The following is a 17,027-nucleotide window of genomic DNA, read 5'->3' as shown; positions in this document are numbered from 1 at the left end:
GAACCTGGGGGGCAGAGGTTGCAGTGAGCCGAGATTGTGCCACTGCACTTCAGCCTGGGCAACCCAGCAAGACTCTGTCTCAAAAAAAAAAATGTATATTGTTTTGTGTACAGATATTTTAACTTACCTTAGTGGTATAGGCAATAGATCTTATTCTATTTTTCATTCCATTCAGCACTTCGTTTTAAAGAGATTTTTATGTCGATGGTGTTTACCTGCTGCTGCATACTATGCCATGGTGTGCCTGTCTCCACATTTTACCTAAACACTCATTCCCCTGGCTATGGGGATCTAGATTGTTGCCAACACCCATGACCTCAAACAATATTACAGTGAATGTCCTTATACATGTCTCCATCAGGGCCTTTGTGAGAAGTTCTCTGAGACACAGGCCCAAGAAGGGAATTACTGGAGTGTGTGTGTTCATGGGTGTGAATGTTGCCAATTGCTTTCCAGAATGGTGGTACCAACTTTCCCTCCCACCAGCAGTGCATTTGAGACATGTGAGGATATAGAGGTCCTGTATTCTAACGTGGTCACTAACACTTGCCATTACCTGACTTTCTAATGCTGCCAGTTTGATGGGTGTAAAGTGCTATCTCATTTTTCTTTTTTCTTTTTATTTTTTGAGATGGAGTCTTGCTCTGTCAACAGGCTGGAGTGCAGTGGTATGATCTTGGCTCACTGCAACCTCTGCTTCCTGGGTTCAAGAGATTCTCCCGCCTCAGCCTCCCAAGCAGCTGGGACTACAGGCATGCGCCACCACACCCAGCTAATTTTTGTATTTTTAGTAGAGACAGGGTTTCACTATATTGGCCAGGATGGTCTTGATCTCTTGACCTTGTGATTCGCCTGCCTCAGCCTCCCAAAGTGCTGGGATTACAGGCGTGAGCCACCGCACCCCGCCACTATCTCGTTTTTCATGTGGTGATTAATCTTCTGGATTTCTTTCTCTGTAAAATGTCTATTCATTTTCTTTGCACGTGTGTCTACTAGTAGTGTTCCTTTGTTTTTCTTGTTGAAGGAGTCTTGTCCGTGTTAAAGGCGCAGAGGCTCACACCTGTAATCTCAGCACTTCAGGAAGCCAAGGCGGGTGGATGGTTTGAGCTCATGAGTTTGGGACCAGCCTGGGCAGCATGGCAAAACCCTGTCTCTACAAAAAATACAGAAATTAGCTGGGCATGGTGGTGAGTGCCTATAGTCCCAGCTACTCAGGAGGCAGAGGTGGGAGGATGGCTTGAGCCCGGGTGGTGGAGGGTTTTGTGAGCCGAGATAGCACCACCACACTCCAGCCTGGGCAATAGAGCCAGACCTTGTCTCAAAAAAAAAAAAAAAAAAAAAGTTGCAAATCTCTCCTCTCAATCTGTTATCTGTTAAATTTGTCCATTGTGTCCTTCGGTAAACAGAAATCCTTTTTGATATAATCAAATTTACATATTTACATGTCTGTTTCTAAGCTGTCTTCTCAATTCTGTTTCTTCTTGCATCAAGAAAAGCTGTAAACAAATTTAACAGGATGTCCTTTGTTAATTCCCTAATGATATATATCTTTTGGTGCTATTCTGAGTGGTGTCTTACTTTTCAAAACAGTATTTTCTAGATTATTGCTTCTAAGTTATTGCTATTGATATTTTGGTAATTTGGTTTTGTATCCAGCATCCTTGCAGAACTCTCTTATTAGTTTTAATTATTTGTTGGTTTTGTTCATTTATCCAGGTAGATGAACATATTCTAAATAATGAGATTTTTAGAACATATTCTAAATAATGAGATTTTTAGAACATATTCTAAATAATGAGATTTTTAGAACATATTCTAAGTAATGAGATTTCTAACTTTTCTTTTTTAATTTTTAATTTTCTTATATCCTTTTCTTTCCTACTACAGTGGTATTGGTCATGTCCCCCAGTACTGTGTTAAATAGTTGATTCTGATGCTGAAGTGAATGCATATATATTTTCTCATTATATATAGTGTTTGCTTACCTCTCTGGGTTTGCACTTTTCCTTAGATGATTGGCCTAGATTTTCCTTTTTTTTTTTTTTTTTGAGACAAAGTTTCACGCTGTTGCTCCAGCTGGAGTACAGTGGCATGATCTTGGCTCACTGCAGCCTCAAACTTCTAGGGTCAAGTGATCCTTTGCTCCTCAGCCTCCTGAGTAGCTGGGACTACAGGCACATGCCATCGCCCCTAGCTAATTTCTGTATTTTTTGGTAGAGATGGGTTTTTGCCATGTTGGCCAGGTTGGTCTTGAACTCCTGGGCTCAAGCAGTTTGCCCATCTCTGCCTCCCAAAGACATTACAGGTGTGAGCTGCCACACCCGGCCCCATTTTCCTTACTGTCTTTCTAGCTCTTTGGTGCTTTTTTTCTTTTTTTGAGATGGAGTCTCACTCTGTTGCCCCAGGCTGGAGTGCAGTGGCACGATCTTGGCTCACTGCAAACTCCGCCTCCTGGGTTCACGCCATTCTCCCACCTCAGCCTCCTGAGTAGCTGGGACTGCAGGCGCCCCCCACCACACCTGGCTAATTTTTTTGTATTTTTAGTAGAGATGGGGTTTCACCATGGTCTTGATCTTCTGACCTCATGATCCGCCTGCCTTGGCCTCCCAAAGTCCTGGGATTACAGGCGTGAGCCACCGCGCCCAACCTTTTTTTTTTTGAGACGGAGTCGTGCTCTGTCACCCAGGCCGGAGTATAGTGGTGCAATCTCGGCTCATTGCAACCTCCACTTCCCGGGTTCAAGTGATTCTCCTGCCTTGAGTAGCTGGGATTACAGGCGCATGCCACCACGACCAGCTAATTTTTGTATTTTTAGTAGAGACGGGGTTTCACCATGTTGGTCAAGCTGGTCTCAAACTCCTGACCTCATGATCTGCCTGCCTCGGCCTCCCAAAGTGCTGGGATTACAGGAGTGAGCCACCGCGCCCGGCTGCTTTTTGGTGCTTTTAAGATTATCTTTTCCTTACTATCTTTCTTGTTCTTCGGTTCTTTTAAGGTTATTTAAAAATACTTTATACCTTTTTTGGGGGGATGATTTTCAGTGTAATTTTGTTATTTTAATGGAAATAGAAATCCTTTTTCTAATCAATTTCCAGAAATTCTTTATAAATTCTGAATACAAATCCTTGTAAATTCCATCTTTTACTCTTTTCACCTTATATATAGTAAAACAGATGACCCAAATTAAAACACTTCAAACCAGAAAAATTTATCAATTTTTTTTTTTTTGGCTAGCACTTTTTATGTCTTAAATTCTCCTCCCTTCAGCAGGAATTCATTTTTGTTCAAGGTTGGAATATGGATTGCATTTTATTTCTTTCCTGTGTGGGTAAATACATGTCCTGGTACTACTTATTGAATAGTCCATGTTTTATCTAGTGATCTGCAGTGCCGCCTCTGTAACTTCCTAAGTTCTTTTTTTTTTTTTTTCTTTTTCTGAGATGGAGTCCTGCTCTGTCACCCAGGCTGGAGTGCTGATCTGATCTCAGCTCCCTGCAACCTCCACCTCCCAGGTTCAAGCAATTCTCCTGCCTCAGTCTCCCGAGTAGCTAGGATTACAAGCGCCTGCCACCACGCCCAGCTAATTTTTTTTTTGTATTTTTAGTAGAGACGGGGGTTTCACTATGTTGGCCAGGCTGTTCTCGAACTCCTGACCTCGTGATCTGCCCACCTTGGCCTCCCAAAGTGCTGGGATTACAGGCATGAGCCACCACGCCCCGCCTCAAGTTTCTTCTATGTGTTTCTGGGCTTGATCTTCTCCACTGGCCTATTTTGTTTATCCTGCACCATCATCTACTGTCCTAATTACTACAGTGATACAGTAAGAGTTTATAATATGTACTAACTTCTGGTAGGGCAATTTCTTCTACCTTGTTCTTTCTAAAAAGAGCATCTTAATTCTACTTGGCACTTAGCACTTTTATGTAAATTTTAGAATTTGCTTAGCCAGTTTCTTGAATATGGCCAATGGGATTTTGATCAGAATCGCATTGAATTTATAGGCCAGGCGTGGTGGCTCACGCCTGTAATCCCAGCGCTTTGGGAGGCTGAGGTGCGCAGATCACCTGAGGTCGGGAGTGTAAGACAAGCCTGGCCTACATGGCAAAACCCTGTCTCTATTAAAAATACAAAAATTAGCTGGGTATGGTGGTATGTGCCTGTAATCTCAGCTACTCAGGAGGCTGAGGTAGGAGAATTGCTTGAACCTGGGAGGCAGAGGTTGTGGTGAGCTGAGATCGCACCACTGCACTCCAGTCTGGGTGACAGAGCAAGACTCCATCTAAAAAAAAAAAAAAAAAATCTACCCTATCAGGTACTATGCTCACTACCCAGGTGAAAAAAATCATTTGTACACCAAACTCCAGTGCCATGCAATTTACCTGTATAGCAAACCTGCACATGTACCCCCAAACTTAAAATAAAAATTGGAAGAAAAAAATACTACCTCACACTCACTAGGAATGGCTATAATAAAAACATCAGATAGTAATGAGTGTTGGTCAGGATATAGAGCCCTCATATGTGCTGATGGTGGGTAGCCACTTTGGAAAACAGTCTGGTAGTTTCTCAAAAAGTTAAAGATACTGTTACCAAATTGACTCAGCAATTTCACTTCAATCTATACCTAAGAGAAATGAAAACATATGTCTATGCAAAAACTTGTACAGAAATGTTCATAGCAGCATTATTTATAATAGCTAAAAGATATAAACAGCTCAGATGTTTATCAACTGACAAGTGGATGAACAAAATTGATATTTCCATATGATGGAATATTGCTCAGCTATAAAATTGAATGAAGTACTGATACATGCTACAACGTGAATGAACTTTGAAGCATCATGCTAAAAGAGGCCAGTCATAAAACACTACATATTATATGATTCCATGTATATGAAATGTCCAAAAAAGACAAATCTATAGAGATAGAAAATAGATTAGTGGGGCCGGGCACAGTGGCTCATGCCTGTAATCCCAGCAGTTTGGGAGGCCGAGGCGGGTGGGTCAACTGAGGTCAGGAGTTCGAGACCAGCCTGGTCAACATGGTGAAACCCTGTCTCTACTAAAAATACAAAATTAGCCGGGCATGGTGGCAGATGCCTGTAATCCCAGCTACTTGGGAGGCTGAGGCAGGAGAATCACTTGAACCCAGGAGGCGGAGGTTGCAGTAAGCTCAGATCATACCATTGTACTCCAGCCTGGGCTAACAGGGTGATACTCCATGTAAAAAAAAAAAAAAAAAAAAAAAGGATTAGTGGTTGCTTAGGATTGGATAGGGGATAGAGATGAATGTTTGGGGGTTGAAAGCTAAAGGATACAGGTTTTCTGCTTGAGGGGATGAAAGTGTTCTAAAATTTACTGTGGTGATGGTTGTACATATCTATGAGCATACTAAATATCATTCAATTGTATACTTGAAATGGATGACTTGTATGGTATGTGAATTACACGTAAGTAAAGCTGTTACAAAATAAAGTATTCACTGTTATTTGAAATTCAAAAATATTAAATTCATCAGCATAGACTTGTTCATAGATTTTTTGCATCTTTCTAATGACTCAGTCTTTAGTTCTGGTTTTTTAAAATTCATAATATTTGCTTATGTCCTCTATCCTTCATTTTTTGATTATTGTTACCCAAGATTTGTCCATTTTATTGATATTATTAAACACCAACTTTTTGTTTTGTTGAGCTTCTATATTATATCTTAGTTTTCTATTTAATTTATTTATGGCATTATTGTTATTGTTGATGTTGTTGTTGTTTTACAACTAAGGTAACTGAGCATTAGGACCAAAAACTTTGGCTCCAGAGCCAAATTCTTTTTTTTTTTTTTTTTTGAGACAGAGTCTCGCTCTGCCGCCCAGGCTGGAGTGCAGTGGCGTGATCTTGGCTCACTGCAAGCTCCGCCTCCCGGGTTCACGCCATTCTCCTGCCTCAGCCTCCCGAGTAGCTGGGACTACAGACGCCCGCCACCTCGCCCGGCTAGTTCTTTTGTATTTTTTAGTAGAGACGAGGTTTCACCATGTCAGCCAGGATGGTCTCGATCTCCTGACCTCGTGATCCGCCCGTCTCGGCCTCCCAAAGTGCTGGGATTACAGGCTTGAGCCACCGCGCCCGGCCAGAGCCAAATTCTTAACCATTGCACCTTTTTTTTGATCTTAAAGTTTATTTGGACTACTATTAGTGTAGCTAATCGCTTTCTTCTGGTTAATATTTGTCTGCTATATCATTTTCCATCTCTCTACATTTAACATTGATATATACAAAATTTTAGATGAGTTTCTTGTAAAAAGCATGAACTAGATTTTAAAAAAATGTTATTTGGAATATCTTTGCCTTTGAATTGGTAAATTTAATTCATTTACATTTATTGTGGTGACTGAGATGTTTGGAGTTATTGATACCATCTTACCTTTTGTCTTTTATGTACCTTGATTTTTCATGTTTTTGTCCTCCTTTCTTGCCTTAAGAAACAGTTGATTGACCTTTGTGTCCTTTCCAACTTGAAATCTGCTCTAGGGCCTGATTGTCCAGGATCCCTCCCCTAAAACCTCACTCACTTACATTATCATAGGCATAGTTCTCTTGTATAGATGAAGACGCAGTTCTAGATCCAGTAGCATAGTCTTTTCCTAACATGACCATTGTAATGCAGAGGAATAACTGATATGGAAGGGAATGAAGATGATGGCAAGGTGCTAGGAAAAGTTTGAAAGAATCTTGGGTCTTTTCCACCCTTCTAGGTAGCTGACCTGGGGCAGATTTGGGTCTGGGTAAGAATTAGGACAGGAGCAGAGGCTCCGCAGCTGCTCACCCAGGAGTACCATTGCGCAAGCCAGAATACAGATCTCTGAAAGCAGCAAGAAGGCCATTTGAGTAGGCCTGTGGCCCAGAAATCTGGTGACCAAAAAGCCCAACAAATAAAATAGTGGATTCACAGTTGCAAAGAACACTTGGTTTAGGTAGATATTGATTTCCAAACTTTGCAGATTTATGACTGAACTGTAGAAACTGAAGACGATTACAGACCTGGGGCAGGAGCTGAAGAAGAATACAGACTGAGGGCAGGAGCAGAGAGGATGTACTCTGGGGAAGAGCCAAGATACATCTATATAGCAACTGCAGCTGGCAAACTACTCTCACATCTCTTCTCTCCTTTAGACCTTACATCAGCCCTGTGCTGTGTGTGAGTGGAGTTTTTAATCTTTCAATTGCAGATGAGAAAATCTTCCCTTAATTCTATTTCTTTGTTTATTTATTGAGACCGTCTCCCTCTGTTACCCAGGCTGGAGTGCAGTGGCCCGATCTCAGCTCACTGCAACCTCCGCCTCCCAGGTTCAAGTGATTCTCTTGCCTCAGCCTCCTGAGTCGTTAGAATTAACAGGTGCATGCCATTACGCCTGGCTGATTTTTGTGTTTTTAGTAGAGACAGGGTTTCACCATGCTGGCCAGGCTGGTCTCAAACTCCTGAGCTCAAATGATCTGTCTTCCTTGGCCTCCCAAAATGCTGGAATTACAGGCATGAGCCACCGTGCCTGGCCAGAAATTAGACAACATTTAAAAATTATCTGGGAAAGGGCAGGTGCGGTGGCTAATGCCTGTAATCCCAGCACTTTGGGAGGCTGAGGTGGGCGGATTGCTTGAGGCCAGGAGTTCAAGACCAGCCTGGCCAACATGGCAAAACCCTGTCTCTGCTAAAACTACAAAAAGAAAAATTAGCTGGGCATGGTGGAACATGCCTGTAATCTCAGCCATTCAGGAGGGTGAGACATGAGAATTACTTGAGTCCGGGAGGTGGAGGCTACAGTGAGCTGAGATTGCTTGATTGTACTCCAGCCTGGGTGACAGAGGGAGACTGTCCCCCCCAAAAAATTTATCTGGGAAAAATAATATTTTTTACTTAGCAATAGGTCTCCCTTTTCCCCTCCTAATTCCCTGTCCTAAGAGACCAGCTTTTGATGATTGCTTGCATGTGTAAGTTGATTGTACTGGGAAGTTTTATGTGTGTACATGTGTGTGTGTGTCCATCCCTCCCCACTGGAATGCTCAAGTAACAACTGATCTGATGAACTGATGAATTCTAAGAAGTAAAGATTTATTTAATGGCAGGAGTTTTGCTTTGCTGAGTGACTTATACAAGTTTACAGCCAGACATGATTTTTTAGGACAGTGGAGGAGACCTCAGAGATTAAATGGGAGAAGAGTCGGGAGAGAGAGGAAACATGTATGGCTGTTAGCTGAGGAAGGATTTGAGGGAGAACAGAAATGCCTGTTAAGTTTTTTATGCTGTGTGGTATGTGATGTGAACGTCTCCTTTATCTCCCCATGAAGTCTTGGAAAAATCAACAGTGTTTAGTGACACTTTGTGGGGAAGCTTTGCTCTGAGATGTGACATGTTCTGTGTCCTGCCTCAGCACTGGTGAAGGGCACAGTGAGAAGCTGTCCACAGAAGACAATCATATATGTGCCACACTGTAATTAAGAATTAAACTGAACACTATTGGCACCAGAAGAGACTGACAAATCAATGAGATGAAATAGTCCAGAAATAGTATGTGATAAGCGTGGTGTTTTACACCAGCCAGGGAAGGTGGAACTATTCATTAAATGTATTTGGGACAATTAGCTCATCTAGAAAAAAAATAGGATTCTACTTCCTACCCTATGCTAAACTAAATTTCAGATGAAACTATAATACAACATGAAAGCCCAAACAAATACATATGTGCTCGAAGAAAATCTAGGTGAATAGTTTTATACTTAGGGGGAGAGGAAGGCCTTTCTAAATGTAACCCAAAACACAGAAGCTGAATGTGAAAAAAATGGATAGATGTGATTATATAAAGCAATAGAAGGTCATTATTTTAAAAAAGTAATATTTTTAAAAAAGTAATAAATGTAAAAGACACTTTAAAATGCAAAAATTATTGATCACATATGGTGATAGGCTAATATCTTTTTTTTTTGAGACAGAGTCTTACTCTGTTGCCCAGGCTGGAGTGCAGTTGTGTGATCTCAGCTCACTGCAACCTCCACTTCCTGGGTTCAAGTGATTTTCGTGCCAAAGCCTCCCGAGTATCTGGGACTATAGGTGTGTGTCACCACACTTGGCTAACTTTTGTATTTTTAGTAGAGATGGGGTTTCACCATGTTGGCCAGGCTGGTCTTGAACTTCTGACATCAGGCGATCTGCCTGCCTTGGCTTCCCAAAGTGCTGGGATTACAGGCATGAACCACCATGCCCACCCCTAATAAGTTAATATCATTCATGTAAAAGATGATTCTTATAAATCATTAAAAAGGAAAAAATGGGTAAGGGATATGAATGGGAAGTTTATAGGATAAAGATTTATAAATAGATCAAAATCATGTGAAAAAAATGTCCAACTCCTTCCAGAATCGAATAAATGTGAATTAACACAACATACTATTTTCTGCTTCTCAGAGCAAGAACATTCAGTGTTAATGAGGGTATCTAATACACTTTTGCAAAATCTTACTTTTCTGGAGAGTAGAATATCTCCAGAAATATCTGTGAAAAGTCTTACCAATTTTTTGGACTTTTGACCCGATAATCACACTTTTAAGCTTTATCCCAAGGGTTTAGTCAGACTACAGGTGTGAGCCACGATGTCCAGCTAATTTTTTTGTATTTTTAGTAGAGACAGGGTTTCATCATGTTGGCCAGGCTGGTCCGGAATTCTTGAGCTCAAGTGATCCACCTGCCTCAGCCTCCCAAATTGCTGGGGTTACAGGCATGAGTCACCACACCTGGCCAGGAGTCCTGGGTTCTAATCCAAGGATTGCCATTGTCTTCTTGGGAGACCTCAGGCAGGCTTGGCTGGGCATTGATGGGCACCCACACAAGGCCTGGGGAGAATAATCTGTCTCTTCTGGTGGAGAGGAGGATCTTACATTGGGATTAGCACATAAAGAGCGGCTTCCTCCCCTGCTACCCAATCTTTCTCATTATTTCCTGGTGAGAATTATTCAAGTTACCCTTTCCTTTCCTTTCCTTTCCTTTTCCTTTTCCTTTTCCTTTTCCTTTTCCTTTTCCTTTCCTTTTCCTTTCTTTTTTTTTTTTGAGACAGGGTCTGACTCTGTTGCCCAGGCTAGAGTGCAGTGGTGCGATCTCAGCTCACTGCAACCTCTGCCTCCCAGGCTCAAGTGATCCTCCCACTTCAACCTCCTGAGTAGCTGGGACCACAGCTCACTTCCAACTGGATTATTTAAGTGATCCAGCCACCTTGGCCTCCCAAAGTGTTAGGATTATAGGCGTGAGCCACTGCACCTGGCCAAGTTATTTTACAAAATGGAAAAGATGGCTTTTGGGGTGCCTGCTTAGCCTATTCTCCTTTTCTGAGCACTAACCCCTCATTCTCCTCAGGACTCCTGAAGTCTTATTTTACCTCCGAGGCTGTCTCTTCCCAACACAACTGAGGACACCTGACCCCAGGGCTAGACTGAGCTAACGAGAGTCTATTTTATGAATTTGGAAATATAGGCTGGGCGCTGTGGCTCACTCCTGTAATCCCAGCACTTTAGGAGGTCAAGGTGGGTGGATCACCTAAGGTCAGGAGTGACTGGCCTGGCCAACATGACGAAACCCCATCTCTACTAAAAATACAAAAATTAACTGGACATGGTGGTGGGCACCTGTAATCCCAGCTACTTGGGAGGCTGAGACAGGAGAATCGTTTGAACCCAGGAGGTGGAGGTTGCAGTGAGCCAAAATTGTTCCACTGCACTCTAGCCTGGGTGACAAAGCAAGACTCCATCTCAAAAAAAAAAAAAAAAAAAAAAAAAAAGAAAAGAAAAGGAAATGTGACTCAGAGAAGCGGGATTTATAAGGACATCCAACATTGGAGTGGGACCCAAAGTTTGGGCCAATGTGAAAGGAGAAAACAGTAGAAAACAGAAGAGAGGGAGGAGGAGGAAGAGGAGGCCGTGGTGAGAGGGGAGGGTAAAATGAAGTAATCCAGTTGGAGAGAAGTCAGGACCAGGATTCAGTTAGTACCAGACAGTAGAGATGGAGATTCAAGTTGAGTGGTCTTAGTCATTCATGAAGCTAGGCTCAAGTTCCTGACCCTGTGTTCTGTGAAATACTCTTGCATCCTTCCATTAACTTTTCATTTCTGCATAGGCATATTTGAGAGTTTTGGTTATCTGTAACCCTGAATAAACAACAATTGGCACTAAACCAATAATGTAAATTTTCTTGTTCTTTTTTTTTTTTTAGACAGAGTCTTGCTCTGTCGCCCAGGTTGGAGTACAGTGGCATGATCTCACGACCTCAGCTCAATGCAACCTCCGCCTCCTGGGTTCAAGCGATTCTCCTGCCTCAGCCTGCTGAGTAGCTGAGACTACAGGTGCACGTCACCACGCCTGGTGAATATTTGTATTTTTAGTAGAGATGGGGTTTCACCATGTTGGCCAGGCTGGTCTTGGAGTCCTGGTGTCAAGTGATCCACCCATCTCAGCCTCCCAAAGTGCTGGGATTACAGGCGTGAGCCACCACACCCAGCCTGTTCTTTCTTAAAGTAGATTTTATTTTTTAGAGCAGTTTCAGGTTCACAGCCAAATTGGCTGGAAGGTACAGAGATTTCTCATATATTCCCTGTCCCTACATACACACACTCCTCCACTATCAACAACACTACCAGAGTGGTATTTGTTACAACTGATGAACCTACATTGAACTCCAAGTCCAGAGTTTACATTAGGGTTCACTCCTGGTGTTGTACCTTCTATATGTTTTTTTTTTTTTTTTTTTTTTGAGACAGGGTCTTGCTCTGTCACCCAGGCTGGAGTGCAGTGGCACAATCTTGGCTCACCACAACCTCTGCCTCCCAGGCTCAAGCGATTCTCCTGCTTCAGCCTCCCGAGTAGCTGGGATTACAGGTGCGTGCCACCACGCCTGGCTAATTTTTGTATTTTTAGTAGAGACGGGATTTCACCTTGTTGGCCAGGCTGGTCTTGAACTCCTGACCTTGTGATCCGCCCGCTTCGGCCTCCCAAAGTGCTGGGATTACAGGTGTGAACCACCGCACCCCGCCCATTCTACATGTTTTGACAAATGTGTAATGACATATATCCACCCTCACAGTATCATACAGTAATTTCACTGCCCTACAAAATCCTCTGTGCTCTATTTGTCTCTTTATCCCCTCTGAACTCTGGTGATCACTGACCCTTGTACTGTCTCCATAGTTTTGCCTTTTCCAGAATGTCATATAGCTGGGCCTAGTGTAGGGGCTCACATTTGTAATCCTAGCACTTCGGGAGGCTGAGGTGGGAGGATGGTTTGACCTCAAGAGTTTGAGATCAGCCTGGGCAACATAGTGAGATCGCATCTCTACAAAAAGCGAAAAAGAAAAAATTAGCCAGGTGTGGTGGTGCATGCTCATAGTGCTAGCTGCTTGGGAAGCTGAGGTGGGAGGATCATTTGAGCCTGGGAGTTTGAGGTTACAGTGAGCTATTATCATCCTACTGCATGCCAGCCTGGGGGACAGAGCGAGACCCTGTCTCAAAACAAACAATCCCTGCCCCCCTCAAAACAACAAAAAAGCAAAATGTCATACTTGGACCCATGCAGTGTATAGCCTTTTCAGACTGGCTTTTTTCACTTGGCGATGTGCTTTTAAGTTTCCTTCAAGGTTTTTCATGGCTTGATAGCTCATTTCTTTTTTTTTCTTTTCTTTTTTTTTTGAGATGGAGTTTCTCTCTTGTTGCCCAGGCTAGAGTGCAGTGGCGTGATCTTGGCTCACTGCAACTGCCTCCCTGGTTCAAGTGATTCTCCTGCCTCAGCCTCCTGAGGAGCTGGGATTCCAGGCATGCGCCACCACGCCCGGCTAATTTTGTATTTTTAGTAAAAACAGGGTTTCTCCAAGTTCGTCAGGCTGGTCTTGAACTCCCAACCTCAGGTGATCTGCCCGCGTCGGCCTCCCAAAGTGCTGGGATTACAGGTGTGGGCCACTGTACCCAGCCCCCATTTCTTTTTCTTGAATAATTTTGTTGTTCTTTTAAATTTAGATAAGAAAATGTTCTTGATTTGAAAGTACTTCCTCTCTAACTGGAGTAAAACAGCTCCATACCCTGTAGAAAATCCATAGTGCTGAAGGATGTACCATTAAAATTAAGTTAAAATGACAAATGGTTGTGGCATTTTCTTTAAAATTAATAACTCATTTTTGTATTAAATATATGGATTTTTGAATGGATTTTTAAACTGTCATTTCTTTTGTTAACAGAAAAAAGGAAAAGGGACTGGAATGACCAGAATGATTAGGGAATGGCCCTAAAATGTGTTTATATATCTAAATGAATTCATCCTTCAGGTGTAGTTACTTGATAATGTTGATTTTGTGGCAAGAAATCCTTATTTGTGAATGTAATTATTACTGTGGTATTTTTAGTATCTTGTGGATGCAAATATCACATGATGTAAAATTTGAGATACTGGCATTTGAACACCTTCTCCAAACAGGAATGGCCTTTTTTTCCCTACTTTATTCATATAACTGCTTTGAGATGGAGTTTCACTCTTGTTGCCCAGGCTGGAGTGCAGTGGTGCGGTCTTGGCTCACTGCAACCTCTGTCTCCTTGGTTCAAGTGATTCTCCTGCCTCAGCCTCCCAAGTAGCTGGGATTACAGTCGCTTGCCACCATGCCTGGCTAATTTTTGTATTTTTGGTAGAGATGGAGTTTCGCCATGTTAGCCAGGCTGATCTCAAACTCCTGACCTCAGGTGATCTGGCCACTTTGGCCTCCCAAAGTTCTGGGATTACAGGGGTGAGCCACCTTGCCTGGCCACATAACTTTTATTTGAAAGAGATTCTGGGGTTATATCAAAGAAGACTGGGAGCTGACTTGACAGCACTTTAATGGAAATACGTGAATGGAATATGGCTGTGGAGATGCCTGTGGGACACACCATGGTGCGTGGGATGAGGACAGCCTGGATAGGAACTGAGGAATGGGAAGCTAAGAAGCAAGAGAATGTAGGAAAGAGGCAAGAAGTCAGAGGAGTACAAAGAAAACAAAATCTATATGCAGTCTAACGATGAAATCTACGTGTAGTCCAGATTAACAATTGACTGATGCATACAAAATACTTAGCAAGAATCTGTCAGCCTCTGGTTTCCTCTAAGGTGCTTCTCATCTGCAAAAGTAATAGTTGCATGGGGGCTTGCACCACCTTGGGGTTATTAATGGCTTTCACCATCTGAGTTCTCTTCATGTACACCTGAAACCCCTGGGGATCTCATATTTCCGTGTATTCCTGGGCCTCAAGTATAGAGAATTGCTTTATCACTAACAGGAACCAAAACCTAAGAAGAGACAGGGGTGGATTTGAGGGAGACTGAGAATTACTGCCCAGGACAGCCCTGTACTGCTAACTTGATAAAAGCTGTGATCAGTGACAGATGCTATGAGACTGGCCTCAGAGGAAAGAAAAGGAGGAAAAGAGAAAACAAATGACAGTGGAACCAGGAAGCAGAGAGGTGAAATGGTGCTTGTTATCCATCTGCAATGTGGGAGTGAACAGGAGACTTAGGCTGGGTCATTCATAATAACTCACGCCCCTGCCCTACAGTCAGTGGACTAATGTGTAGGCACATGACTCAGGCTAGCCAATCAGTGTTTCGAAGTTGGAGGTGGGGGATATTTCAAAGTTGGAGGAGGGAGACAGAAACGTTTATTTTTTTCTCCCTGGTTACAAGGTTATTAGGGGTGATCCCAGAATGGCAAGTGGCCACCGTATGAAGGATCCTGTGCACAACAGACATGCCCGGCATGGAAAGACAAGCAAAGATGAGAGCACACAAGAATTCTGATGACATGACCCTGGTTCTCAATGTCCCTAGAGCCAGCTCCACCTCTATCCGTCTTTACTTTGGTAATGGGAGCCTTTATACACCCCCTTTATGCTCAAATTAGCTAGAATTGAATTACAGCCACTTGCAAACAAGAGTCCTTATGGATATAGGTTCAGATAGATGTTGCTAGTTATTGCCCAGTGTATTAGTCTGTTCTCACACTGCTAATAAAGACATACTTGAGATGGGGTAATTTATAAAGAAAAAGGTTTAATGGACTCACAGTTTCACATGGCTGGGGAGGCTTCACAATCATGGCAGAAGGTGAAGAAGGAGCAAATCCATGTCTTACATGGTAGCAGGCAAGAGAGCTTGTGCAGGGGAACTCCCATTTATAAAGGCATGAGATCTCGGGAGACTTATTCACTACCATGAGAAAAAGTATGGGGGTAACTGCCGCCATGATTCAATTATCTGCACCTGGCCCTGCCCTTGCCACATGGGGATTATTACAATTCAAGGTGAGATTTGAGTGGGGACACAGCTAAACCATATCACCCAGGATATTTAACTCAAAGAAAATAACAGGCGGGATCAGGCAGGGTTTCGTTGTTGCTGCTGTTGTTGAGATGGGAGGCCTCTGTCACCCAGGTTGGAATGCAGTGGCACGATGATAGCTTGTTACTGTAGGTAGCTAGCCAGGCATGAGCGGGGCAGGAGAGGGTCCCCCCACCCCACCAGCAATGTCAGGCGACCATCAGGTGATGATCAGGCAGTTGTCACACTGCCTCTCTAACGTAATAATTGGTCGCAGTCGTCGCCAGGGAAAGGCAGTTTCACAATAGATTAAAAACACCCGTAACTGGTGATCGGCGACTTCTCAACAAGATCTCAGGAGCTGGGTGAGTGAGTCAAGCATGCGCATTAAGAGGCAAAATGGTGGAGTTTAACTGGCGTATAACCTTCTGGGGGCATTCCACTGGAAAAGAGATGCAAGACGCCAGAGGTAGGCCAGCATATAAAACCCCAAGTCCCAGGTCAAATGGGACACTTGACTTGCTGGTGTCTGCTTGACCTTCTTCCAAGTGTATTTTATTTTCTTTTCATTCCTGCTTTAAGTCTTTTAAAAAAACTTTCACTCCTGCTCTAAAACTTGCCTCAATCTCTTTTGCCTTATGTCCCTCAGTCGAATTTTTCTGAGGAGGCAAGAATTGAGGTTGCTGTAGTAACAAGCTCACTGCAGCCCTGAACTCCTGGGTTCAAGCAGTCCTACTTCAGCCTCCCTAGTAACTAGGACTACAGGCATGAACCACCACTCCCAGCTAATTGAATTTTTTAAAAAATAGAGTAGGGTCTCACTATGTTGCCCAGGCTGGTCTCAAACTTCTGGGTTCAAGCGGTCCTCCCACCTCAACCTCCCAGAGTGCTGGGATTACGTGAGTGAGCCATTGCACCTGGCTAGGCTTTTTATTAAAACCCATGGCCTACATGTTTTTCTTGTTATATTTATTAAAGTTTTGCTTTGTATTCAGAGTGCTGAAGTGTCCCTTTGGGATACTGGGGTCTTTGGGAGTTCCTGCTGAGGGGCATCCTGGGGCTTGTCTTTCTTTGGTGACCTACCTGTGTTGTGCTTACCAGTTACAGCCATGTGGCCTTGGGGCAGGGGTGTCTTCATTGCAATGAAACGATAAAATGTCTTGTTCTTTTTTTTTTGAGATGGACTCTTGCTATAGTCGCCCAGGCTGGAGTGCAGTGGCACTATCTCAGCTCACTGCAAACTCCGCCTCCCAGGTTCGAGTGATTCTCCTGCCTCAGCCTCCCAAGTAGCTGGGATTACGGGTGTACACCGCCACACCAGGCTAATTTTTTGTATTTTAATAGAGACAGAGTTTCACCGTGTTGCCCAGGTTGGTCTGGAACTCCTGAGCTCAGGCAATTCACCTGCCTTGGCCTCCCAAAGTGCTAGAATTACAGGCGTGAGTCACTGTGCCCAGCCTGAATGTTTTGTTCTTAAGTAACCCCTGTTGGCTTATGAGCCATTTCATTCGCTTAACAATCCAGCTTCACATTAGGTTATGCATGCAAGCTACCCATCCTCCTAATGAGATGTTCTCCTGATGCAGCCATAGGCTTTGACATTATTGGCCCAAGGAAGAGGTTTCTTGGCTGTGATCATAAAATAGGCCGTTTAGTGCCCCATGCCTAT

General features: G+C 43.2%; 1 protein-coding gene across 10 annotated transcripts in view; it reads left to right on the top strand.

Annotated features, from left to right (window-relative positions):
* Positions 1-17,027, top strand: part of LOC105469473 (organic anion transporter 7) — a 169,165-nt gene that overhangs the window by 43,192 nt on the left and 108,946 nt on the right. For 6 of the 10 annotated variants that reach the window (XM_071074438.1, XM_071074442.1, XM_071074440.1 and 3 more), the window contains one exon: positions 6,993-7,189. The exons of 3 other annotated variants lie outside the window; for them this stretch is intronic. The gene's annotated coding sequence lies outside the window, so the exon portion shown is untranslated. Of the gene's footprint in view, positions 1-6,992; positions 7,190-15,795; positions 15,828-17,027 lie in introns of those variants that run through there. One more of the 10 variants, XM_071074446.1, reaches the window with a different exon arrangement.

Source organism: Macaca nemestrina, chromosome 12 (genome assembly GCF_043159975.1).
Source record: "Macaca nemestrina isolate mMacNem1 chromosome 12, mMacNem.hap1, whole genome shotgun sequence".
NCBI lineage: Eukaryota > Metazoa > Chordata > Mammalia > Primates > Cercopithecidae > Macaca > Macaca nemestrina.
Note: the sequence above shows the minus strand (reverse complement) of the source record. Positions and strands in the feature narration are given on the sequence as shown.